The 26905-nt window shown below is 47.7% G+C and overlaps 1 long non-coding RNA gene across 1 annotated transcript; it reads left to right on the forward strand.

Annotated features, from left to right (window-relative positions):
* The first annotated feature begins 5929 nt into the window (after positions 1 to 5929).
* On the forward strand, positions 5930 to 26905 carry LOC135058076 (uncharacterized). The gene is made up of 2 exons (XR_010244580.1): positions 5930 to 6039; positions 24518 to 26905. It is a non-coding gene; the product is annotated as an uncharacterized LOC135058076 (long non-coding RNA).

Consider the following 26905-nt stretch of genomic DNA (forward strand, 5'->3'; position numbering starts at 1 on the left):
TGTGGCAGGCCTGCCACAGACAAAATCTGTAAAAGCCCATTCCACAAGGAAGGTGGGCTCATCTTGGGCGGCTGCCCGAGGGGTCTCGGCTTTACAACTTTGCCGAGCAGCTACTTGGTCAGGAGCAAATACGTTTGTAAAATTCTACAAATTTGATACCCTGGCTGAGGAGGACCTGGAGTTCTCTCATTTGGTACTGCAGAGTCATCCGCACTCTCCCGCCCGTTTGGGAGCTTTGGTATAATCCCCATGGTCCTTACGGAGTCCCCAGCATCCACTAGGACGTCAGAGAAAATAAGAATTTACTTACCGATAATTCTATTTCTCGTAGTCCGTAGTGGATGCTGGGCGCCCATCCCAAGTGCGGATTGTCTGCAATACTGGTACATAGTTATTGTTACCAAAAAAAAAAAAAAAAAAAATCGGGTTATTGCTGTAGTGAGCCATCTTTTCTAGAGGCTCCTCTGTTATCATGCTGTTAACTGGGTTTAGATCACAAGTTATATGGTGTGATTGGTGTGGCTGGTATGAGTCTTACCCGGGATTCAAAATCCTTCCTTATTGTGTACGCTCGTCCGGGCACAGTATCCTAACTGAGGCTTGGAGGAGGGTCATAGGGGGAGGAGCCAGTGCACACCAGGTAGTTCTAAAGCTTTACTTTTGTGCCCAGTCTCCTGCGGAGCCGCTATTCCCCATGGTCCTTACGGAGTCCCAGCATCCACTACGGACTACGAGAAATAGAATTATCGGTAAGTAAATTCTTATTATTATTATTATTATTATTATTATTATCTTTTATTTATATGGCGCCACAAGGAATCCACAAGGAACAAGTATGGCAAACAAGAAAACAGTGACTAACAGTTCAAGACAATATAGGACAAGTACAGGGTATATTAATAGCTGCATCAGCAGACGACACGGAAATAAGTATCATGATGGCAGAAAACCGAGGTATTTGGTGCCGTCAAAGGGAGTATGGAATAGAAAATAGTTTAAGTAGGAAAAGGAAAAGCACAAGAGGGAAGAGGGCACTACTTATGAGAGCTTACATTCTAAAGGGGACACAGATGGGGTAGACAGTGAGCATGGGACAGAAGACTTAGGATGAGAGTTGTTGGGTTTGCTGAAGATGTGGGTCTTAAGAGCCTGTTAGAAGTTTTGTAGAAAGGTGGAGAGTCTAATAGAAAGAGGGAGATAATTTTAGAGATAGGGAGCAGCACGTGCAAAATCTTGGAAGGTAGGAGTGGAAGGAAGTAATCAGTAGGCAGGAAAGGTGGCGTGCATTAGCAGAGCGAAGAGGACGGACGTGAGTGTATAGGGCAGGCCTGGCCAACCTGTGGCTCTCCAGCTGTTGTAAAACTACAAGTCCCATCATGCTTTGCCACAGTTTTGCTATTAGGGAATGCTAAAACTGTGGCAGGGCATGCTGGGATGTTTAGTTTCACAACATCTGGAGAGCCACAGGTTGGCCAGGCCTGGTATGGGGAGATAATGTCAGAGATGTAAATAAGAGAGGAGTGGGTGGGTGCTTTGTAATTGAGGAGCAGATTTATTAAGACTGGTGAAGTGATAAAGTGGAAGGTGATAAAGCACCAGCCGGTCAGCTCCTAACTTACATGTTCTAGGCTGGGTTTGAAAAATTACAGGAGCTTACTGGCTGGTGCTTTACCACCTTCCACTTTATCACTTCACCAGGCTTAATAAATCTGCCCCTGTGTGTGAGAAGCTTGAATTGGATTCTGAAGGAGAAAGCAAGCCATTGACTTGTAGGAGAGGGGAGGTGGACGTAGTTCGTTTGGTGAGGAAGATGAGCCGGGCAGCAGCATTGAGGATAGATTGGAATGGAGGGAGACATTTGTCAGGGATGCCGGACAGGAGAAGATTACAGTACATTACGGTAATTCTGGTTAGAAAACAAAGAATAGGAGAACGTATAGTGAAGGGAAATGTGGACAATAGAGAGGAGAGAGTAGGATAACACAGGATATGAAAAATAAATTGCAGCAGTTGTAGTTTATGTTGAAGCAGGTAAGAGATAGAGCATAGGGCCAGTAATACAACAGTATAGTGATCAGAATGTAACAGGTTTTTACTAGAGATGTGCAGCGGGCATTTTTCGTGTTTTGTGTTTTGGTTTTGGATTCGGGTCCGCGTCGTGTTTTGGATTCGGACGCATTTTGGCAAAACCACCCTTTCGGGTTTTGGATTCGGATTAGTGGTGATTTTTTTAAAAACCTCAAAAACAGCTTAAATCATAGAATTTGGGGGTAATTTTGATCCTATAGTATTATTAACCTCAATAACAATAATTTCCACTAATTTCCAGTCTATTCTGAACACCTCACACCTCACAATATTATTTTTAGTCCTAAAATTTGCACCAAGGTCGCTGGATGACTAAGCTAAGCGACCCAAGTGTGCGGCACAAACACCTGGCCCATCTAGGAGTGGCACTGCAGTGTCAGACAGGATGACACTTAAAAAAATAGTCCCCAAACAGCACATGATGCAAAGAAAAAAAGAGGTGCACCAAGGTCGCTGGATGGCTAAGCTAAGCGACACAAACACCTGGCCCATCTAGAATTAGACTCCAGTATCATGTGAATTATAAGGCAATATCACTGGAATTATTTGTTCTAATCAATGGAATTATTGGTCCAAATCACTGGAAGAAAATTACAAAATCACTAGAATTAGAAGCCAGTATCACAGGAATTATTCGTTCTAATCAATGGTATTATTGGTCCAAATCACTGGAAGAAAATTACACAATCACTAGAATTAAAAGCCAGTATCACAGGAATTATTTGTTCTAATCAATGGTATTATTGGTCCAAATCACTGGAAGAAAATGACAAAATCACTAGAATTAAAAGCCAGTATCACGGGAATTATATCAAATGGCAGACACTGAGCAGCACGATGCAGCACAAGACACTGAGCACTGACCAGTGATACTGAGCACTGATGATACTACTGAGCACTGATACTGAGCACTGATGATACTACTGAGCACTGATACTGAGCAGCACAATGCAGCACAAGACACTGTACTAGTATTAGTAATGTAGTTTTACTGAGCAGCACAAGAAAATGAGCAGTGATACTGAGCACTGATGATACTAATGAGAACTGACACTGAGCAGGACAATACACTGTACTAGTATTAATAATGTAGTATTACTGAGCACCACGATGCAGCACAAGACAATGAGCAGTGATACTGAGCACTGATGATACTACTGAGCACTGATACTGAGCACTGCTGATACTACTGAGAACTGACACTGAGCAGCACGATTAGCACAAGACACTGTACTAGTATTAGTAATGTAGTATTACTGAGCACCACAAGACAATGAGCAGTGATACTGAGCACTGATGATACTACTGAGCACTGATACTGAGCACTGATGATACTACTGAGAACTCACACAGAGCAGCACGATTAGCACAAGACACTGTACTAGTATTAGTAATGTAGTATTACTGAGCACCACAAGACAATGAGCAGTGATACTGAGCACTGATGATACTACTGAGCACTGATACTGAGCAACACGATGCAGCAATAGACACTGTACTAGTATCAGTAATGTAGTATTACTGAGCAGCACAAAACAATGAGCAGTGATACTGAGCACTGATGATACTACTGAGAACTGACACTGAGCAGCACGATGCAGCACAAGACACTGTACTAGTATTAGTAATGTAGTATTACTGAGCACCACCAGACAATGAGCACTGTTACTGAGCACTGATGATACTACTGAGCACTGATACTGAGCACTGATGATACTACTGAGAGAACTGACACTGAGCAGCACGATGTAGCACAAGACACTGTACTAGTATTAGTGAGCAGCACAAAAGCACTCTAGAATTGTCACCCCTCAGATACCACTGTGACTGGAATGATGATGACCGATGCACAGTCACAGGCAGTGGCGTAACAAGAAATTTTTCTCCCCCAAGCCAAAAAATACACTGGGTGTCATGCTCGTTGCTAGGGGGTAGTGCTTGTTGCTAGGGCTGTGCTCTCCCAGTGCCACATATGCCCCCAGTGCCAGATATTCCCCCACAGTGCCAGGTACTCACATGCCCCCTGTGCCAAATATAGCCCCCCCCCGTGTGTCAGGTACACATATACCCCCCAGTGCCACATATGCCCCCAGTGCCAGATATTTCCCCACAGTGCCAGGTACTCACATGCCCCCAGTGCCAAATACAGCCCCCTTCCCCCCCATGTGCCAGGTACACATATACCCCCCCAGTGCCACATATGCCCCCAGTGCCACATAAGCCCCCCTCCCCCTGTGCCACATGAGCCACATAAGCCCCCCTTCCCCTACCCCCGCGCTCCCCCGCTGTTTTGTGTTGGAGGGACACGGAGGGCACAGCGCGCGCCTCTCCTGTGTCCCTCCTGGGTCTCTGGCGGGTCTGTTAAAGGAAGTGCCGGTTCGTGAGCCAATCAGAGCTCACGAGCGGCACTTCCTTTATTAGACCCGCCGGAGACCCAGGAGGGACACAGGAGAGGCGCGCGCTCTGCCCTCCGTGTCCCTCCTTACAGCAGCGGAGGGAAGGAGGAGACCGCAGGGAGAGGAGACCGCAGATTGACATGCGGACGCTCATCCGCATGTCAGTCTGTGCTAAATCAGTGGCGCCCCCGCAGCCCTTCGCCCCCAAGCCACCGCAAGGGCTGCGGGGGCAGTAGTTACGCCACTGATCACAGGACACTACTACCACAGCACCCTACAGCAGCAAGATGCAGCACAAGAGAGACACTGTACTAGTATTACTGAGCAGCAATAAGCCCTGATACTGAGAACTGACACTTGCCCGAGTGAAAATGGCGGTGATGCGCGGCTCTTTATATGGAATCCGAATCTCGCGAGAATCCGACAGCGGGATGATGACATTTTGCCTTGTTCAGGTTTTCCGAGTCAGGCGGGAACAACCGAGCCGGACTCGGACCCGTGTTTGACACGTGGAGTTCGGGGGGGTCGGTTCTCGGCGAACCGAACCCGCTCATCTCTAGTTTTTACATGTATTGCAGTTTATAGTAATATACCTAGAAATGGGATGCAGCTAAGATGCCAGCTGTCAGGACACTGGAATCCCGACACCCGTCAGAATGTCAATGCCAGAATCCCGACAGGGTCAGGAGACCGATGCCAGAATCCCGACAAGTATAGCAGGTGGGTTATGGCGGGGGTTAAGGTTTAGGTGCCACCCGGGGGGTTAAGGTTAGGCTGCAGGGAAGAGGTTAGGGTTGGGCTGCAGGAGGGGCTAGGGCTAGTCACCACCAGGGGGAGGTTAGGTTTAGGCCCTAAGGGTGGAGGGTTAGGGTGCGGGGAAGGGGGGTTTAGATTTAGCCTCCACCGGGGAAGGGGAGGTTAGGGTTAAGCACTAAGGGTGGAGGTTATGGTTAGGTTGCGGGAAAGGAGAGTTAGGGATAGGGGTAGGCAGGGCCGGCCCGACACATACTCAGGTTACGCGGCCGCGTAGAGCGCCATACCATGGAGGGCGCTGCTGCAGAGAGTGAGTCACCATCACTCACTCTCTACAGCGCCGCGGACGCCCGCCCTGCACACAGGCTGTTGAGGTCAGTAGACGCAGGAGCATCTGACGGATTACACTGAGCAGATCTGACTATCTCCACTGCAGGGGGGAAGCAGGGGGGGTCTGCACTGTAGATAAACATAGTCCTACAGGGCTCTCCTGCCTTCTGTGTACTCCAGTGCGAGGGACAGTTTTATAACACTTTCCCCTAATTGCGATTATTTGCCAGAGTGCTGTGACAAAGAGATGGGGTAGTGAGTCCACTTTGAGAACTTCCAACCCCCCCTCCCCAGTTACTGATGGTACAGCCCTGATTCTTGGGAGTATTATGCTGTTTACTTTTGCACGCGAATAAAGGAGTAGCAGCATGGCTCTGCCCCAGGAGAACCAGCAGCACATGGAGGAGGAGGAAAAACAGCAGTATTCTGAATGAGTATGAGGACTATCAGCAGGATGAGAAATTTAATTTAGGTAAGGTAGTATCTAGCTTCCCAGTTGTGGAACTACAAGTCCCAGCATGCTTTTAACAGCTCTTTCCATGGCATGTTGGGACTTGTAGTTCCACTGTAGCTGGAGAGACAGGGTTGCCTGATCTGATTATGCTTAATCAGGGGTAGGATACATGCTGTGGAACTGCACATTCCAGCATGCCTTTCCACAAATTTAGTATTTTCTAGCTGCAAAACGTTTTCAAAGTATGCTAGGATGTGTAGTCCCACAACATTGCCACAAGATTGTAGTGCCAAACATTGCCCCCACCTACCTTAAATCATTAATCCCATGATCTGCACCCTTTTGCAGTCAGTTTGTGATCTGCAATGTGTTTTGGTTGGTGTGGACTAGGGTTACTATATGTCACATAATTGGGTGCCAGATGACTGCTCCAGTGGGATCCACTGTCCCATATATTTATTTTTGAAAAATAGCAACACTAACTCCATCACCCCTGCCTCAGACACCTACTCTCTCTACTCTCTCCTATGACCCCTGCCTCAGTCACCCACTATCATCTTGTCACCCCTGCCTCACCAGTCACCCACTAACTCCCTGTCACCTCTGCGCCCCCAGTTACCTACTATATCCCAGTCACCCACTATTGACCTGTACCCTTGGGTGTACAATTGCGTGCCCATGCCCCTTTCTTTAGAGACCACACCCCGAGACCGCACCTTTGGTGCACACTGTCCCTTTAAAAGGTTTATCCAATCAAGGGTTGCCAAAATGGATTTTTGCTTACCAAAAAAAATAAGGTCAGGCCGGCCCTGGGGGTAGGGGATAACATAGTTACCCCTCCCCTGTTGGGATTTCAAAGATCAGGGTGCCGGCATTGGTATTGTGACTGCCTGCATCCCTTCCGCCCGTCAGTCATACCGAACCCCAGTAAACTCATTATTTCACGCATGTCTCCTTTCTCTTACCTTCATGTCACCCAATACAATTTTGTTCCTCTGTGGGGCATGTGGGATGATGCTCGGTTGTATAACGAAGGATAGTAGCTGTGTGGCTGTTACCACAGGCCCGGGATTTTGACCTATCTTCATAATTACTTGCCTCAGAAATGCTTTCATTAATAAAAATACAGAAAATGAAACCAGCTCCAGCAGTTCAGTTATTCTCCTCATAGCGCCAGCTCACACATGCTGGAAACTTTCATACAGTTGCATATTACTTTGCCATGTCTAGAGTCAGGTGAAATTGCAGCAATGTTTGCAAGAGTTTTGCATCAGAATAGAACATTTTGGACATGTGCAAAGTTCTGGCAGAGTAAGGACAACAGTCTGCAAACTATTTTCGAAATTCTGCTCCTCTCTATCCCCCATCCCTAAACTTCATTGACATTGGTCTCTAATCATTTTTTTGCCTATTCATCCAATCTGTAGTGTGGTGGAAGGACTTTTGCTACCCATTGGCACTGGACCTTATTCAGTAGCCAAAGCTACTGAGATGCGATCACATCTCCCTGTGTTCTGCTGCAGTGCGCACATGTAGGGCCCACTCTGCGTGTGTAAGGAGATGCAATTGCATCTTAGTAATGCAAACGCCTCTGCCTGATTGATAAGCAGAGGCGTTCGCGGGGCGGTGACACAGCATTGCAGGGGCGGAGAGGCAGCATTGCAGCGGTATGGCGTTGGAAATGGGGACAGATTCAGGGAGGCCACATGATGTCACATGTGGCCACTGCAACGGGGAAAATGGCAGCGGCCTGACTGACTCTGCAACCAGGCTGCAGAAGCAGGGGGTTTCCCTTATTCAGCTATGCAATCGCAATTGAATTGTGATCGTATCTCTGCCTGTCATTAGCATACTGGCCGGCCTTGCCCTATGCTGGGCGGCTCCTAGCATGTGATCACAAGCAGTTGCATTTTTTTTAGATAGATAGATAGATAGATAGATAGATAGAATGTGTCCAACATTGGCTCAAAATATAAATAACAGCCAACAGCAACTTTCTGAATCCATGTGATTCTTATTCAAGCTCAACAATATATGATGACGAAGGCCAAGTGTGTCCAACCACCCAAGGCGTGCGTATTTCATAGCGTGACTGTTATATCTAAAAATGGTCCCTGTTACGAAGTAGTTCTACATGAGATGATGTATGGTAAAACATTTAAAGAATAGGAGCACAAAATAGTCTTGTTCATGTTCTTTGAACAGATCATCATTGCGCCAATCATCTTTGGTGAATATTGATGTCAGGTCCTGTGAGTTAAGTATTAATTTTGACATAACTTGAAATTTTTCCGTCAGAAATGTATATTTCTGTCAGTGAGGCGGGGATGTGCTGCTATCAGTGAGGCAGGGATGTGCCGCTGTCAGTGAGGCAGGGATGTGCCACTATCAGTGAGGCAGGGATGTGCCGCTGTCAGTGAGGCAGGGATGTGCCACTGTCAGTGAGGCAGGGATGTGCCGCTGTCAGTGAGGCAGGGATGTGCCGCTGTCAGTGAGGCGGGGATCTGCTTCTGTCAGTGAGGCGGGGATGTGCTGCTGTCTGTGAGGCGGGGATGTGCTGCTGTCAGCGAGGCAGGGATGTGCTGCTGTCAGTGAGGCAGGGATGTGCCGCTGTCAGTGGGGCAGGGATTTGCTGCTGTCAGTGAGGCGGGGATGTGCTGCTGTCAGCGAGGCAGGGATGTGCTGCTGTCAGTGAAGCAGGGATGTGCTGCTGTCAGTGAGGCAGGGATTTGCTGCTGTCAGTGAGGCGGGGATGTGCTACTGTCAGTGGGGCGGGGGATGTGCTACTGTCAGTGGGGCGGGGGATGTGCTGCTGTCAGTAAGGCAGTGATGTTTATCTAGTGGTTTCAGTTGTGGTGTGATACAGCTGTGGTTCAACTCTGCTAATAGGTAGGGATGGCCATCGACCGTCGATGATTCCTAATCATTGATGGTTTATAGGCGATGTCAAATGCTTTTGCCATTGATGGGAGAGAACCAGATGGTTTCCCTCCATCGCACAGCATAAACTAATATTTTTTTTTGCTAGGTGCACAGATAAGGAGCATAGCTCTGCCGCTGACACCTGCTAAGCCCCGTCCCTTTTTTTATTGGTCTGCGGCCCAGCCAGCACCTTTTAGTGGTAGCTATCGAGTGGTGCAAACCATCGATGGTTCACCATAGATGGTTTGTATACCATCAATGGTTATCGTTGATAGTGTCTTCTATGGCAACCATCGATGGACTGCCCACCGATGGCAATTCCTACTAATAGGTAATGAGTCGTGCAGCCTCAAGTTAATAGACATTGGGCCTAATTTAGACCTGATCGCAAAAGCAAAATCTAATTCTCTCTGCACGTTGTACCTGTCCCACCTGCACTGCACATGGTTTTGCCCATTAGAGAAAAAGGTTGCTGCTGCGATCAGGTCTGAATTAGGCCCATTGGCTCCCCATACACCTACTTACACCTATAAAAATTTTGTAATTTGGCCCCACACCCCATGGTACAATGGTGCAAATTGCAGCATCAGACAGGGGGTGGGGTTATGCTGATTTGATTCACAGAGAATGATGTCATCATGCCTCTGTCCCACCTATTTCACTAGCAGATGGATGATGGGCAGGATGTGTGAGGGAGCTATACTCTTCTGGAAGTCAGTGGGACTTCCCCAAAAGGTAGGAGCTACCTGGACATTCTGTCAAACTATTGCGCCATATGGCGCAAGATGAGTGGTGTGATTCCCATGCTCTCCTCAGTTATGCTTCTGTTTCCTCAATTTTGCATCTTAGCTCATTTATAGTGTACTACGTACGAAGGGCTGTTTCACACGCAGCGTTTTTGCCCGGATGGAAAAAAGCCGGACTAACTTTGTCCGGCTTTTTGCTATCCGGCAGAGTCTATCACACACAATGGCTTTGAGCCGTGTGTAATGCTGTGCGCATGTGCAGCAGCAGACACGGCTTGAAAAAAAAATGTGTGTGAAAGCTCCCCATTCACACACACGGTTCACTGCATACAAGGACGGCGCGGCCCCGGCCCAGCAGCCGGACTTTTCAGTGGATATTTGCAGCTGCAACCCGGGATTGTGCCGTGTGAAAGCACCCTACACTTTACATTATTAATTACAATACCGGCACGGGAAAAAGTCGCCGCGTGTGTAATAGCCCTGAGACTTAAGGGCCCATCCACCAAAGTATATTTGCGGCTATATGCCTGAAAACACCCGTTTTACTGTTATGATTCCAATACTCTGGTCTGGGGAGATCTTATAGCAAGGACCCGAATACTGGAACGTAATGCTGAGAATGAGAGTGGGAACGGGAATAGCCCCTGGCGCCCTATCTCCGTTGTCTCGCCCGTGCTGTCAGAATTCTCTTGCGAGACTATGGTTGCTTGAGCCCATGGCAGCCGCGTTTGAAGGGCGGATTACGTCTGCCCAACTCCGATGCCCCCTCAGGTCTTAATGGGAGACAAAGAGAAATCCGAGACAGGGTGATAACAAGGGGCCCTCTAACTAAACAACAAAGCCAGGGGCTACAAACTAACCTAAAACTAGAGTATGTGCGGAAAACCGCCAGGGAAAAGGACAACCAAAATACCCACTTATCCATTCTCCTACCCGGCACCGCCGAGTTCCGGAGAGGACTGTGGAAGCGGAAACCTCCGCAAATGCTCCAAAACAGAATACAAAATAAAGCAGCCTAGGCCGCAGCACGCGGCAGAGCCGCCACTCACGAAAACCACACGAGATCCTCTGGCGACTGTTGTGGGTAAATGAGGACGAGAAGACTCCTTGGGATGGGATGACAAATACCAAGATTTCGGAAACTCTGAGGACAGGAATGACCGGACACAGCAGAACTGGAACAGACGTTCAGCAAACAAAAGCAGCATGCAGGAAGCTATAACCGGCGTCTGTGTGAGGCACTGGGAAGGCTTAAAACCTTGACTCCTCCAATCAGAGTTCCAGAGCCTGATTAACATAAATGTCGTGCAGCTGCCTTGCTGCACGACCAGGAAACATGTGTTTTAATTTAACTAGATCGACCCTGCAACGGGGAACGCGGTCCGCCCGTGGCGTCCCCGTTGCTAGGGTCCTGGCGGCTCGGCGTCCTAGCGTTGCTAGGGAGCCGGCGGCTCAGCGCGCACGGCGTCCTAGCGTTGCTAGGGACCCGGCGGCTCAGCGCGCACGGCGTCCCTAGTTGCTAGGCGCCGGGCCGCGAAGGGAACCCGGACCGCGGCGCCTAACAGTACCCCCCCCCCCCTTGAGGAGGGGTCAATAAACCCCTAAAGCCAAGTTTCTGAGGAAATTCCAGAAAAAATTATCTCTTGAGTTTAGGGGCATGAAGATCCTTATCCAGGACCCAAGACCTTTCCTCCGGACCATAGCCTTTCCAGTGGACCAAAAAATAAAGCCGACCCCGGGACACTTTAGAATCAAGAACCTTCTCCACCAAGAACTCCTGTTGTCCCTGTACATCCACCGGAGATCTACCCTGAGAGGTCCTCCGAGGAAATCTACTGGAAGAAACATATTGTTTCAACAGGGAACAGTGAAAGGTATTTCCAATTCTGAGAGATCTAGGTAAACGTAGCCAAAGGCAACTGGGTTGACCTTCTTAATGATAAGAAACGGTCCAATAAATTTGGGTCCCAGTCTAGCCGAGGATTGTCGAAGCTTGATGTTGCGAGTTGACAACCACACCTTATCTCCCACCTTAAAAGTGCAAGGACGTCGGAGCCTATCAGAAAATTTATTTTCACGGAAGGACGCTTTTCTGAGAGCAAAGTGCACTTTTCTCCAAATTGCTCTGAGATGGGAGGTTAAGGACAACGAGGAAACTGGAGAATGATGAAAAAAAGAGTTGGCTCTAGGGTGAAAACCAAAAACTGAAAAGAATGGAGACTCTTTGGTGGAGGAATGACAAGAGTTATTATAAGAAAATTCAGCCAAAGGGAGAAACTCGGACCAATCATTCTGGAGTTTGGCCGAATACAAACGTAAATACTGTTTTAGTGACTGGTTGACTCGTTCGGTTTGCCCGTTAGACTGTGGGTGGCAACCAAATGTTAAAGACAGTTTCATCTTCAATGAGGCACAAAAACGTTTCCAGAATCGTGCGATGAATTGTGGACCCCAATCAGAAACGATATCAGTGGGCAAACCATGAAGCCTGAACACATGGCGGAGGAACAAAACTGCCAACCCTTGAGCAGAAGGCAATTGGGGAAGAGCAATAAAATGAGCCATTTTGCTAAAACGGTCCACTACCACCCAAATGACTCGGAATCCGGCTGAAAGGGGAAGGTCAACCACAAAATCCATGGAAATATGAGACCATGGCCTGAGAGGAACAGTTAAAGGCATGAGTTGCCCGATAGGCAACGAACGAGGAACCTTATGCTGTGCACAAACCTGACAGGAATGGACGAATTCCTTAACGTCTTTAGGAAGACTAGGCCACCACACTGAGCGAGAGACTAACTCCAAGGTCTTAGTGATACCCGGATGCCCTGAGACTTTGTTGTCATGAAACTCAGCTAAAACAGTGCCTCTCAAAAATTCAGGGACATAAAGACGACCAGCAGGAGTAAGTCTAGGAGCTTGGTGTTGAAGCTGGTTTAACTGAGTAAATAAATCCTGTGTGAGGCCTGCCCAGATGACCGAAGATGGAACTATGGGGGTAACAACAGGATTGCTATTGTGAACCGGATGAAAGCTACGTGAGAGGGCATCAGCTTTCGTATTCTTGGAACCAGGCCTGAAGGTAATTATAAACCTGAAACGAGTAAAAAATAAAGCCCAACGTGCCTGCCGAGCATTAAGCCGTTTAGCTGATTCAATATACTGCAGGTTTTTATGGTCAGTTAAAACTGAAATAGTATGTCTAGCTCCCTCCAGCCAATGCCTCCACTCCTCGAAAGCCCATTTTACTGCCAGTAACTCCCGATTACCAACGTCATAGTTGGATTCAGCGGAGGAGAATTTCCTGGACATGAAGGCACAAGGATGTAACTCCAGAGACTCCGGATCTTCCTGAGAAAGGACAGCCCCCACTCCAACCTCTGAGGCATCAACCTCCACAATAAAGGGCAGTTCCGGATTAGGATGTCTGAGGACAGGAGCCGAGACAAAGGCTTGTTTCAAGGCCCGGAAGGACAACTCCGCTTCATGCGACCAATTGGAGGGATCCGCTCCTTTTTTAGTCAGCGCTACTATGGGAGCGACCAGGTCAGAAAAAGTATGAATGAACCGCCTATAATAATTCGCAAACCCTAAAAAGCGCTGAATTGCTTTTAAATTAGTGGGTTGCGCCCAATTAAGGATGGCCTGGAGCTTCTTCGGTTCCATGGAAAATCCCTGGGGAGAAATTATGTACCCTAAAAAAGATACCTCTGTGATGTGAAAAATCACACTTCTCCAGCTTGGCATATAAATGATTCTCACGTAACTTTTGAAGAACCTGACGCACCTGGGTAACATGTTGTTCCATCGACTCAGAATATATCAAGATGTCGTCTAAATAAACGACCACGAATTTCCCAAGGAAGTCACGGAGAACATCGTTAATGAGGTCTTGAAAAACCGCCGGAGCATTTGACAGGCCGAACGGCATCACCAGGTATTCATAGTGACCCGAATGAGTGCTGAAAGCCATCTTCCACTCATCCCCAGATTTAATTCGGATGAGGTTGTAAGCTCCCCTAAGGTCAATTTTAGAGAAAATCACGGCGGAACGTAACTGATCAAAGAGTACAGAAATTAACGGCAAAGGATAGGTATTTTTAACAGAGATCTTATTCAGTGCCCTAAAATCAATGCATGGTCTTAAACGAAAATATAGCTTACAAGCTTCTTTAAAATTAAAAAAAACCTTTCTGTCACCGGAAAAACGATCAGGTAAATGCATCTTTGGTTCTGGGACTACCCTCGGGGAGGCTCGCAAAAGATCTTCCTGCGATCTCACCCGAAGAGAAAGATCCTGAACCATCTGAGTAAGTTCTTGCATCTGGTTGAATAAGAGCTGACCGGGATTAGGTCCTAAACCTGTCGGATTCATGAGGCCGATAAACTCTCACAAAAACAGAATGAGAAAAAATTAAACCCCCTTTAATTTTTAAGTTTTGTGGGCCGGTTATAATGTTATGATTCCAATACTCTGGTCTGGGGAGATCTTATAGCAAGGACCCGAGTACTGGAACGTAATGCTGAGAATGAGAGTGGGAACGGGAATAGTCCCTGGTGCCCTATCTCCGTTGTCTCGCCCGTGCTGTCAGAATTCTCTTGCGAGACTATGGTTGCTTGAGCCCATGGCAGCCGCGTTTGAAGGGCGGATTACGTCTGCCCAACTCCGATGCCCCCTCAGGTCTTAATGGGAGACAAAGAGAAATCCGAGACAGGGTGATAACAAGGGGCCCTCTAACTAAACAACAAAGCCAGGGGCTACAAACTAACCTAAAACTAGAGTATGTGCGGAAAACCGCCAGGGAAAAGGACAACCAAAATACCCACTTGTCCACTCTCCTACCCGGCACCGCCGAGTTCCGGAGAGGACTGTGGAAGCGGAAACCTCCGCAAATGCTCCAAAACAGAATACAAAATAAAGCAGCCTAGGCCGCAGCACGCGGCAGAGCCGCCACTCACGAAAACCACACGAGATCCTCTGGCGACTGTTGTGGGTAAATGAGGACCAGAAGACTCCTTGGGATGGGATGACAAATACCAAGATTTCGGAAACTCTGAGGACAGGAATGACCGGACACAGCAGAACTGGAACAGACATTCAGCAAACAAAAGCAGCATGCAGGAAGCTATAACCGGCGTCTGTGTGAGGCACTGGGAAGGCTTAAAACCTTGACTCCTCCAATCAGAGTTCCAGAGCCTGATTAACATAAATGTCGTGCAGCTGCCTTGCTGCACGACCAGGAAACATGTGTTTTAATTTAACTAGATCGACCCTGCAACGGGGAACGTGGTCCGCCCGTGGCGTCCCCGTTGCTAGGGTCCTGGCGGCTCGGCGTGCCCGGCGTCCTAGCGTTGCTAGGGAGCCGGCGGCTCAGCGCGCACGGCGTCCTAGCGTTGCTAGGGAGCCGGCAACTCAGCGCGCACGGCGTCCTAGCGTTGCTAGGGAGCCGGCGGCTCAGCGCGCACGGCGTCCTAGCGTTGCTAGGCGCCGGGCCGCGAAGGGAACCCGGACCGCGGCGCCTAACATTTACAGGGTTATCCGCAAATATTATGGATCTCCCTAATGTATGTAGGGACCGAAACCTGCTGCAATCCCTCCATTGTCGCCTGCAGCCGCATCCCCCAAAGGTTTTTATGGGATATGCGATGCTGTCAACTTTACCAATATCTGGAATGCAAAGCATTCCCGACATTGCTACAGATCACACTTGTGGCAGGGTAGAGGGTTCCCCTGAACCCCTCCTCGGAAATGGCCTCTGATGTGCAGACTCCCTGGCAGCCGCCACAGCACATCGCAGGGAAGGACTCCTGCATGTGCTGAATGATACATCCAGACGATAGGATCACATATGCAATGCAATCCTGGGCAGTAAGATGCCATCCCAATCACATTCATTATGCGATCCATGATAAATAGGCATCTTAGTGTTTTTGTGCAGCTAAAAACAAAGGCCCTCATTCCGAGTTGTTCGCTCGCAAGCTGCTTTTAGCAGCTTTGCACACGCTAAGCCGCCGCCTACTGGGAGTGAAACTTAGCTTATCAAAATTGCGAACGAAAGATTAGCAAAATTGCGAATAGACACTTCTTAGCAGTTTCTGAGTAGCTCCACACTTACTCGGCAACTGCGATCAGTTCAGTCAGTTTCGGTCCTGGTTTGACGTCACAAACACTCCCAGCGTTCGGCCAGACACTCCTCCGTTTCTCCAGCCACTCTCGCGTTTTTCCCAGAAACGGTAGCGTTTTTTCGCACACACCCATAAAACGGCCAGTTTCCGCCCACAAACACCCACTTCCTGTCAATCACATTACGATCACCAGAACGAAGAAAAAACCTCATAATGCCGTGAGTAAAATACCTAACTGCATAGCAAATTTACTTGGCGCAGTCGCACTGCGGACATTGCGCATGCGCATTAGCGACTAATCGCTCCGTTGCGAGAAAAATATAATGAACGAACAACTCGGAATGACCCCCAAAGTCTGTTGTATGTTAAACTGGGCTAAAGTATTTGGCGTGATTGAGTGTAGATGTTTGTGGACACCTCTCTACTAACCATATACAGCTTAATAAACATGGAAAAGTGTAAACCATCACTAAGATACAATTGGCGTATATTAAAAAAAAAAACTGTTAATAAGAATTCAGAAAGACATTTGCAGTTTTACATATCTGGGCAGAAAATTAACATTATTTAAATTTGCTTTGCAGATAAGTGAAAGCTCTAGTTATTTGTTATCACCAATGCAAACTGCAAGTGTGCATAAATAGGCATCACGTGCTAAATGTAATAGGATGCGATTTTGGAAAACGTCGATTTTTATCACAAAAGCGCACATTTTCTGAAAATCGCAAATGTAATGGGGTGCGGGAACATGCAAATTTGCATGTTTTCTGTAGTCCAAAAAAACGCAATGGCAAAAATCGCATCCTGATGTTTTGCCATTGCATACATACAACTCGGGCAATGTAATAGGATGCGAGTTTACAACTCACCTAAAACATTGGCAAAAAATTAGAGTAACATAGTAACATAGTATCTAAGGTTGAAAAAAGACAATTTGTCCATCGAGTTCAACCTATTTGTGGTCTCCTATGCAGTATTATTTTTGGACTAATTTTGTTTGATGCTGATTTCAGCCGTTGTGTTTTATTCCTCTTTCTCTAACGTCCTAGTGGATGCTGGGAACTCCGTAAGGACCATGGGGAATAGCGGGCTCCGAAGGAGGCTGGGCACTCTAGAAAGATCTTAGACTACCTGGTGTGCACTGGCTCCTCCCACTATGACCCTCCTCCAAGCCTCAGTTAGATTTCGTGCCCGGCCGAGGTTGGATGCACACTAGGGGCTCTCCTGAGCTCTTAGAAAGTTATAGTCTTAGAATTTTTTTTTTTCAGTGAGACCTGCTGGCAACAGGCTCACTGCAGCGAGGGACTAAGGGGAGAAGAAGCGAACTCGCCTGCTTGCAGCCGGATTGGGCTTCTTAGGCTACTGGACACCATTAGCTCCAGAGGGATCGACCGCAGGCCCAGCCTTGATGTTCGGTCCCGGAGCCGCGCCGCCGTCCCCCTTACAGAGCCAGAAGCAGGAAGATGGTCCGGAAAATCGGCGGCATGAAGACATCCTGTCTTCACCAAGGTAGCGCACAGCACTGCAGCTGTGCGCCATTGCTCCTCATACACACTTCACACTCCGGTCACTGAGGGTGCAGAGCGCTGGGGGGGGGCGCTCTGAGGCAGCAATAAAAACACCTTGGCTGGCTAAAATACCTCAATATATAGCCCCTGGGGCTATATATGAGGTAAATACCCCTGCCAGAATCCCAAAATAAGCGGGAGAATAGGCCGCGAAAAAGGGGCGGAGCCTATCTCCTCAGCACACTGGCGCCATTTTTCCCTCACAGCTCGGCTGGAAGGAAGCTCCCTGGCTCTTCCCTGCATTTCTACAATACAGTAAGAGGGAAAAAGAGAGGGGGGGCACTAAATTGGCACTGTATACAGTATAAGCAGCTATTAGGGACATAACTCAGTTAGTCCCTGTATATATATAGCGCTCTGGTGTGTGCTGGCATACTCTTACTCTGTCCCCCCAAAGGGCTTTTGTGGGTCCTGTCCTCTATTTGAGCATTCCCTGTGTGTGTGGAGTGTGTCGGTACGGCTGTGTCGACATGTTTGAGGAGGATAATGATGTGGAGGGGGAGCAGATGCCTTTAGCAGAGATGTCACCCCCTGCGGGGCAGACACCGGAGTGGATGGTATTATGGCAAGAAATGAGTGCACGTATAGACTCCTTACATAAAAAATTTGACGACATGCCGACTGTGGGACAGCCGAGTCTTCAGCTCGTGCCGGTCCAAGGGTCTCAAAAGTCATCAGGGGCTCTAAAACGCCCGTTATCTCAGGTGGCACAAGTAGATGTCGACACGGATACTGACGCCAGTGTCGACGACGATGAGTCAAATTTAATGCCCGTTAAGGCCATTCGCTGCATGATTGAGGCAATGAAAGAGGTGTTAAATATTTCTGATTTACATCCAGGTACCACAAAAAAGGGTATTATGTTTGGGGAGAAAAAACTACCTGTAGTTTTTCCCCCGTCAGATGAATTAAATGAAGTGTGTGAAGAAGCGTGGGCTTCCCCTGATAAGAAATTGGTGATTCCTAAGAAATTACTAATGGCGTTCCCTTTCCCGCCAGAGGATAGGTTACGTTGGGAAACACCCCCGAGGGTGGATAAAGCGCTCACACGTTTGTCAAAAAAGGTGGCACTACCGTCCCAGGATACGGCCGCCCTTAAGGAACCTGCTGATAGAAGGCAGGAGGCGATCCTGAAGTCTGTATATACACACTCAGGCATTATACTCAGACCAGCAATTGCGTCAGCTTGGATGTGCAGTGCTGCCGCTGCATGGTCAGATAACCTGTCAGAAAATATTGACACACTAGACAGAGACACGATCCTGTTAACAATTGACCATATCAAAGACTCAGTCTTATACATGAGAGATGCACAGAGGGAAATCTGCCGGCTGGCATCTAAAGTAAGTGCACTATCTATCTCTGCTAGGAGATGCTTATGGACTCGCCAGTGGACTGGAGATGCAGATTCCAAAAGGCACATGGAAGTTTTGCCTTATAAAGGGGAGGAATTATTTGGGGATGGTCTCTCCGACCTAGTTTCCACAGCAACGTCTGGGAAGTCAGCATTTTTACCCCATGTCCCCTCACAGCCTAAGAAGGCGCCATTTTATCAGGTTCAGTCCTTTCGATCCCAGAAAAATAAGCGGGGAAAAGGAGGGTCTTTTCTGTCTAGAGGCAGAGGCAGGGGAAAAAGGCTGCAGCAAACAGCAGGTTCCCAGGAACAAAAGTCCTCCCCCGCTTCCTCTTCCAAGTCCGCCGCATGACGGTGGGGCTTCACAAGCGGAGCCAGGTACGGTGGGGGCCCGCCTCAGGAATTTCAGCGATCAGTGGGTTCGCTCACAGGTAGATCCCTGGATCCTTCAAATAGTATCTCAGGGATACAGGCTGGAATTCGAGGCGATTCCACCCCGCCGTTTCCTAAAATCCGCCTTGCCGATTGCTCCCTCAGACAGGGAGGCAGTGCTAGCGGCAATTCACAAGCTGTATTCCCAGCAGGTGATAATCAAGGTACCCCTACTTCAACAAGGCCGGGGTTACTATTCCACACTATTTGTGGTACCGAAACCGGACGGTTCGGTGAGACCCATTCTAAATTTGAAGTCCTTGAACACATACATAAAAAAATTCAAGTTCAAGATGGAATCGCTCAGGGCGGTTATTGCAAGCCTGGACGAGGGGGATTACATGGTATCCCTGGACATCAAGGATGCTTACCTGCATGTCCCCATTTACAATTCTCACCAGGAGTACCTCAGATTTGTGGTACAGGATTGCCATTACCAATTCCAGACGCTGCCGTTTGGACTCTCCACGGCACCGAGGGTATTTACCAAGGTTATGGCGGAAATGATGATACTCCTTCGAAAAAAGGGAGTTTTAATTATCCCATACTTGGACGATCTCCTAATAAAGGCACGATCCAAGGAACAGTTGTTAGTGGGAGTAGCACTATCTCAGGAAGTGCTGAGCCAGCACGGTTGGATTCTGAATATCCCAAAGTCACAGCTGGTCCCCACGACACGTCTAATGTTCCTGGGAATGATTCTGGACACGGCCCAGAAAAAAGTGTTTCTCCCGGAGGAGAAAGCCAGGGAGTTGTCTTCTCTAGTCAGAGACCTCCTAAAACCAAAACAGGTATCGGTGCATCACTGCACGCGGGTCCTGGGAAAGATGGTAGCTTCTTACGAAGCAATTCCATTCGGCAGGTTCCATGCCAGAATCTTTCAGTGGAACCTGTTGGACAAGTGGTCCGGATCGCATCTTCAGATGCATCGTTTAATAACCCTGTCTCCACGAACCAGGGTGTCTCTTCTGTGGTGGCTGAACAGTGCTCATCTTCTGGAGGGCCGCAGATTCGGCATACAGGACTGGGTCCTGGTGACCACGGATGCCAGCCTACGGGGCTGGGGGGCAGTCACAAAGGGAAGAAATTTCCAGGGACTATGGTCAAGTCAGGAGACTGCCCTTCACATAAATATTCTGGAACTAAGGGCCATTTACAATGCCCTAAGTCAAGCAAAATCCCTGCTTCTACACCAGCCGGTGCTGATCCAGTCAGACAACATCACGGCAGTCGCCCATGTGAATCGACAAGGCGGCACAAGAAGCAGGACAGCGATGGCAGAAGCCACAAAAATTCTCCGATGGGCGGAGAATCATGTACTAGCACTGTCAGCAGTGTTCATCCCGGGAGTGGACAACTGGGAAGCAGACTTTCTCAGCAGGCACGACCTCCACCCGGGAGAGTGGGGACTTCATCCAGAAGTCTTCAAAATGATTGTAAATCAATGGGGTCGTCCACAGGTGGACATGATGGCGTCCCGCATAAACAAAAAACTAGAGAAGTATTGCGCCAGGTCAAGAGACCCTCAGGCGATAGCGGTGGACGCCCTAGTGACACCGTGGGTGTACCGGTCAGTATATGTGTTCCCTCCTCTACCTCTCATACCAAAGGTACTGAGAATAATAAGAAAGCGAGGAGTAAACACAATTCTCGTGGTTCCGGATTGGCCAAGAAGAGCGTGGTACCCGGAACTTCAAGAGATGATCTCAGAGGACCCTTGGTCCCTGCCGCTCAGACAGGACCTGCTACAGCAGGGCCCCTGCCTGTTCCAAGACTTACCGCGGCTGCGTTTGACGGCATGGCGGTTGAACGCCGGATCCTGAAGGAAAAGGGCATTCCGGAGGAAGTCATTCCTACGCTTATTAAAGCCAGGAAAGATGTTACGGCAAAACATTATCACCGCATATGGCGGAAATATGTTGCATGGTGCGAGGCCAAAAAGGCCCCAACAGAGGAATTTCAACTGGGTCGATTTCTACATTTCCTGCAAGCAGGAGTGAATATGGGCCTAAAACTAGGCTCCATTAAAGTACAGATCTCGGCTCTGTCGATTTTCTTTCAAAAGGAACTAGCTTCAGTACCTGAAGTTCAGACATTTGTGAAAGGAGTGCTGCATATTCAGCCCCCATTTGTGCCTCCTGTGGCACCGTGGGATCTCAACGTGATGTTGAATTTCTTGAAATCACATTGGTTTGAGCCACTAAAAACCGTGGATCTGAAATATCTCACGTGGAAAGTGGTCATGTTATTGGCCTTGGCATCAGCCAGGCGAGTGTCAGAATTGGCGGCTTTATCATGTAAAAGCCCTTATCTGATTTTTCATATGGATAGGGCAGAATTGAGGACTCGTCCCCAGTTTCTCCCTAAGGTGGTGTCAGCGTTTCACCTGAACCAGCCTATTGTGGTGCCTGCGGCTACTAAGGATTTGGAGGACTCCAAGTTGCTAGACGTTGTCAGGGCCCTGCAAATATATGTTTCCAGGACGGCTGGAGTCAGAAAATCTGACTCGCTGTTTATCCTATATGCACCCAACAAGCTGGGTGCTCCTGCTTCTAAGCAGACTATTGCTCGTTGGATTTGTAGTACAATTCAGCTTGCACATACTGTGGCAGGCCTGCCACAGCCTAAATCTGTCAATGCCCATTCCACAAGGAAGGTGGGCTCATCTTGGGCGGCTGCCCGAGGGGTCTCGGCTTTACAACTTTGCCGAGCAGCTACTTGGTCAGGGGCAAACACGTTTGCAAAATTCTATAAATTTGATACCCTGGCTGAGGAGGACCTGGAGTTCTCTCATTCGGTGCTGCAGAGTCATCCGCACTCTCCCGCCCGTTTGGGAGCTTTGGTATAATCCCCATGGTCCTTACGGAGTTCCCAGCATCCACTAGGACGTTAGAGAAAATAAGAATTTACTCACCGGTAATTCTGTTTCTCGTAGTCCGTAGTGGATGCTGGGCGCCCATCCCAAGTGCGGTCTATCTGCAATACTTGTACATAGTTATTGTTAACTAAATCGGGTTATTGTTGAGCCGTCTGTTGAGAGGCTCTATCGTTTCATACTGTTAACTGGGTTTCATATCACGAGTTGTTCGGTGTGATTGGTGTGGCTGGTATGAGTCTTACCCGGGATTCAAAATCCTTCCTTATTGTGTACGCTCGTCCGGGCACAGTACCTAACTGAGGCTTGGAGGAGGGTCATAGTGGGAGGAGCCAGTGCACACCAGGTAGTCTAAGATCTTTCTAGAGTGCCCAGCCTCCTTCGGAGCCCGCTATTCCCCATGGTCCTTACGGAGTTCCCAGCATCCACTACGGACTACGAGAAACAGAATTACCGGTGAGTAAATTCTTATTTTTTTTAATAACTATAGTGCGTGACTACGCACCATAACCCTGGATATCCTTATCCATTAGGAATTTATCTAACCCATTCTTAAAGGTGTTGACTGAGTCCGCCATTACTACTCTCATTGAAGAAGGAATAGGGAATGGTCAATTCTTATGCTCCAAGGGTAATGGCAACTATGGCCCTCATTCCGAGTTGATCGGTCGCAAGGCGAATTTAGCAGAGTTACACACGCTAAGCCGCCGCCTACTGGGAGTGAATCTTAGCTTCTTAAAATTGCGACCGATGTATTCGCAATATTGCGATTACTAACTACTTAGCAGTTTCAGAGTAGCTCCAGACTTACTCTGCCTGTGCGATCAGTTCAGTGCTTGTCGTTCCTGGTTGACGTCACAAACACACCCAGCGTTCGCCCAGGCACTCCCACCGTTTCTCCGGCCACTCCTGCGTTTTTTCCGGAAACGGTAGCGTTTTCAGCCACACGCCCCTGAAACGCCGTGTTTCCGCCCAGTAACACCCATTTCCTGTCAATCACATTACGATCGCCGGAGCGAAGAAAAAGCCGTGAGTAAAAATACTTTCTTCATAGTAAAGTTACTTGGCGCAGTCGCAGTGCGAACTTTGCGCATGCGTACTAAGCGGATTTTCACTGCGATGCGATGAAAAAGAACGAGCGAACAACTCGGAATGAGGGCCTATATGCAGATACCCATAACAAATGTATTATATGTTCCCAAGTTAGAAGGAGCACTGATGTCAGTAAAGAACCTAGTAGAAAAAGGACTTATGGTAAAAGTTCCAGAATAACAAATGTTTTATCCAAAATGGAAGAGAAACGCTAGCTACAGTCAGAATAGAAGAACATTTATATTGTCTGGATATCGCAGTGCAGCAGGTAAAGCTAAGTGCACAGAAACACAGGGCCGGTTCTAGACCTTGTGGCGCCCAGGGCGAAAGTTCCCTTTGGCACCTCCCCGACAGGTAAAACAGGGTTATTTTATGCCATAGGCGCATGGCAAAAAATAGGGGTGTGGCTTCATGGGGAAGGGGCGTGGTCATAGTTATGTCCCCTGTAGCTGTGCCCCCAGTACTGTGCCCCCTGTAGATGTGCCCCCAGTACTGTGCCCCCGTAGCTGTGCCCCCATACTGTGCCCTCAGTAGTTGTGCCCCCAGTACTGTGCCTTCTGTAGCTGTGCCCCATGTAGCTGTGCCCCCAGTATTGTGCCCCATGTAGTTGTGCCCCATGTAGCTGTGCCCCCAGTATAGTGCCCACAGTATTGTACCCCCAGTAGTTGTGCCCCCAGTAGTTGTGCCCCCTGTATCTGTGCCCCCAGTACTGTGCCCTCAGTAGTTGTGCCCCCAGTACTGTGCCCTCAGTAGCTGTGCCAATTACACCAAAAAATAAATAAATATATGCTCACCATCCCCACTCCCCGACCGCTGCTGTCCTCCGTATCCAGCCACCGGCGCCGCTCCTCGGATCTATGGGAGAGACGTCATGACGTCTCTGCCATAGCACCGCACAGACACTAGAGGTAAATTATGACCTTTAGTGTCTATGTCTGCTCCCACAATGCTGTGCGGTGCACGATGACATCATCATCGTGCACCGCACGGCACCAGTAGCGGATCTTGCCATGGCGGCGTCCTTGGGACTGCGGTGCCCCGGACAAAAATCCTGCTTGCCCGTGGCAAGATCCGCAACTGTAGAAACACGCTGACTGCATTCACAAGTGGCATAGAAGATTAGGACACAGACACCCATATTGTATAAAGGAATGCAGAGGAGAGATCTAGCCAGGGATCTCACAGTGTCAGATTGTACAGAAATTATGAAATGCCAATACTGCATAAAACCAAAAGCAACAAGGGTGACAATTCCAAAGAAAAGTGAAAGCAGAGCTTCAAGACTACTAGACCTTGTACATAGTGATGTATGCAGACCTATGAAAATACGCACGTCAGGAGGCAAAAGGTATATGCTAACATTTATTGACGACTATTCCAGGTTCACAGTCACTTATCTAATACAAAGTAAAGATGAAGTCTTAGACAAGCTGCAAGACTATGTATCCATGACCAGAAACAGATTCAAGAGGAATATGCTAACCTTCCACAGCAACAACGGAGGTGAGTTCACAGGACAGAAAATGGAACTGTACTTAAGAGGACTCGGCATAGAGCATCAGAAGACAATACCGTACACACCAGAGCAAAACGGTGTATCTGAAAGGAAAAACAGATCGTTAACAGAAATGATAAGATGTATGCTTACAGATTCAGGACTACCTGATAAATATTGGGGTGAAACAGCAATGACAGCCACTTATGTTCAAAATAGACTACTCTCCAAAGCAGTAGGGAAAACACCTTTTGAGCTATGGCATGGTAAGAAACCCAGCCTTAAGCACATCAGAGTTTTTGGATGCAAAGCCTTCACCTACATTCCAGCAGAAAAATGGAACAAGTTGTTAACGTACGAGAACCTACATCATGGGAAGAAATTGCTACCTTTACAGAAAGAGAAGCACAGAAATGGCTAAGAGCCGCAAAGGAAGAAATGGAATCAATGAAAGACAACCAAATATGGACGTTGACCAAACTACCAACAGATAAAAAGACCATAGGATGTAAATAGACTTTTAAGGTCAAGTATGATACTGAAGGAAAAGTAGAAAGATACAAGGCAAGATTAGTTGCTAAAGGATATTCACAGACATTTGGAGAAGACTATGATGAAACATTTGCTCCAGTTGTGAAGCACACCACCATTAGAACCTTACTTCTAACAGCAGCCATAAAAGGTACGCAGGTGAAACATTTTGACGTGAAGACAGCTTTCTTACATGGCGAAATAAAGGAAGACATATACATGGAACAACCACCAGGTTTTGTGAATTCTCAAGAACCAGATCATGTATGTACGCTTAACAAAAGCATATACGGCCTAAAGCAAGCAGCAAGATCATGGAATACAAAGATAAATTAAGTCTTGATGGAGAAGAGGTTCATCAGAAGTACAGCAGACTCCTGTCTTTATACAAAGTTAATAGAAGAAAGATGGATCTGTGTATTAATTTCCATGGACGATTTGCTAGTTTGTTTCGAACAAGAAGGAGATGAAATTGAACTACTACAAGAACTAAACAGTCAATTTGAAACAAAAGATCTAGGTCACATAACGCATTATTTGGAAATGCAAATCTCAAAAGAAGATGATGGAACATTCACATTAAATCAGAAATGCAAGACTCAGGAAACCATTGATGAGTTCAATATGCAAGATGCAAAGACAGCAACCACTCCTATGGAGACAAGTTATGTAAAGGAATCAAATGATCAGAGTGAACTGTTACAAGATAATCATCTATACAGAAAAGCTACAGGGAAATTGTTGTACATTGCGACTGTCACCAGACCAGACCAGACATTTCCACAGCAGTTGGGATCCTAAGCAGAAAGGTTTCCAAACCAACACAGATGGACTGGAACACAGTTAAGAGAGTAATTCATTATTTAAAAGGAACGATTATCAAGATGCTTAAACTCTCAGCAAGCACAAGTCACAAGTTAACAGGACATGTTGACTCAGACTGGGCTGGAAACACAAATGACAGAAAATCCATACGTGGATATTTATTCTCAATCGGAGAAGGAATAATCAGTTGGACAAGCAAGAAACAGTCTTTCATAGCATTGTCATCTACAGAGGCTGAATATATCACGGCAGCTCACGTTAGTCAAGGTGTGGTCTTTAGTTTGCCGGCTGTCAGGGTCCCGGCGCACAGTATACCGGTGCCGGAATCCCAACAGCTGGCATGCTGACACCGTTTCTCCCTCTTGGGGGTCCACAACCCCCCTGGAGGGAGAATAGATAGCGTGGCGTGCATAACATGCTACTGCGCGCGCAGCGTGGTGAGCACAGCGAGCCCACAAGGGGCTCATTTGCAGCAAATGTGTAGGGAGCACTATGTGTGTCATTATGCGTATAGAGGCATTAATAATGTGCAGCATATGTGTAAGGGACATTATGTGTAAAAGGGCATTAATAAAGGTTGTCATAATGTGTAAGGCGCATTATGTTTATAAGGACATTAATAATGTGTCTCATATGTGTGAGGGGCATTACTGTGTGGCATTATGTGAATAAGGTGCTCTACTATGTGGCATTGCGTATAGAAAGGGCACTACTGTGTTGTCTAATGTGAATAAAGAGCAGTAGGGTGTGGTGTAATGTGAATAAGGAGCAATTCAGTGTGATGTAATGTGAATATGGGGCTCTACTGTGAGGAGTAACGTTTATTAGGTAAAGTGATACTACTGTGGGATGTAATATGAATTATGGACACTATCGCATGATCAAATGTGAATAAAGTTGCAGTACTGTGTGGCATAA

The sequence above is a fragment of the Pseudophryne corroboree genome, chromosome 3, assembly GCF_028390025.1.
Source record: "Pseudophryne corroboree isolate aPseCor3 chromosome 3, aPseCor3.hap2, whole genome shotgun sequence".
In the NCBI taxonomy this organism is placed as follows: Eukaryota; Metazoa; Chordata; class Amphibia; order Anura; family Myobatrachidae; genus Pseudophryne; species Pseudophryne corroboree.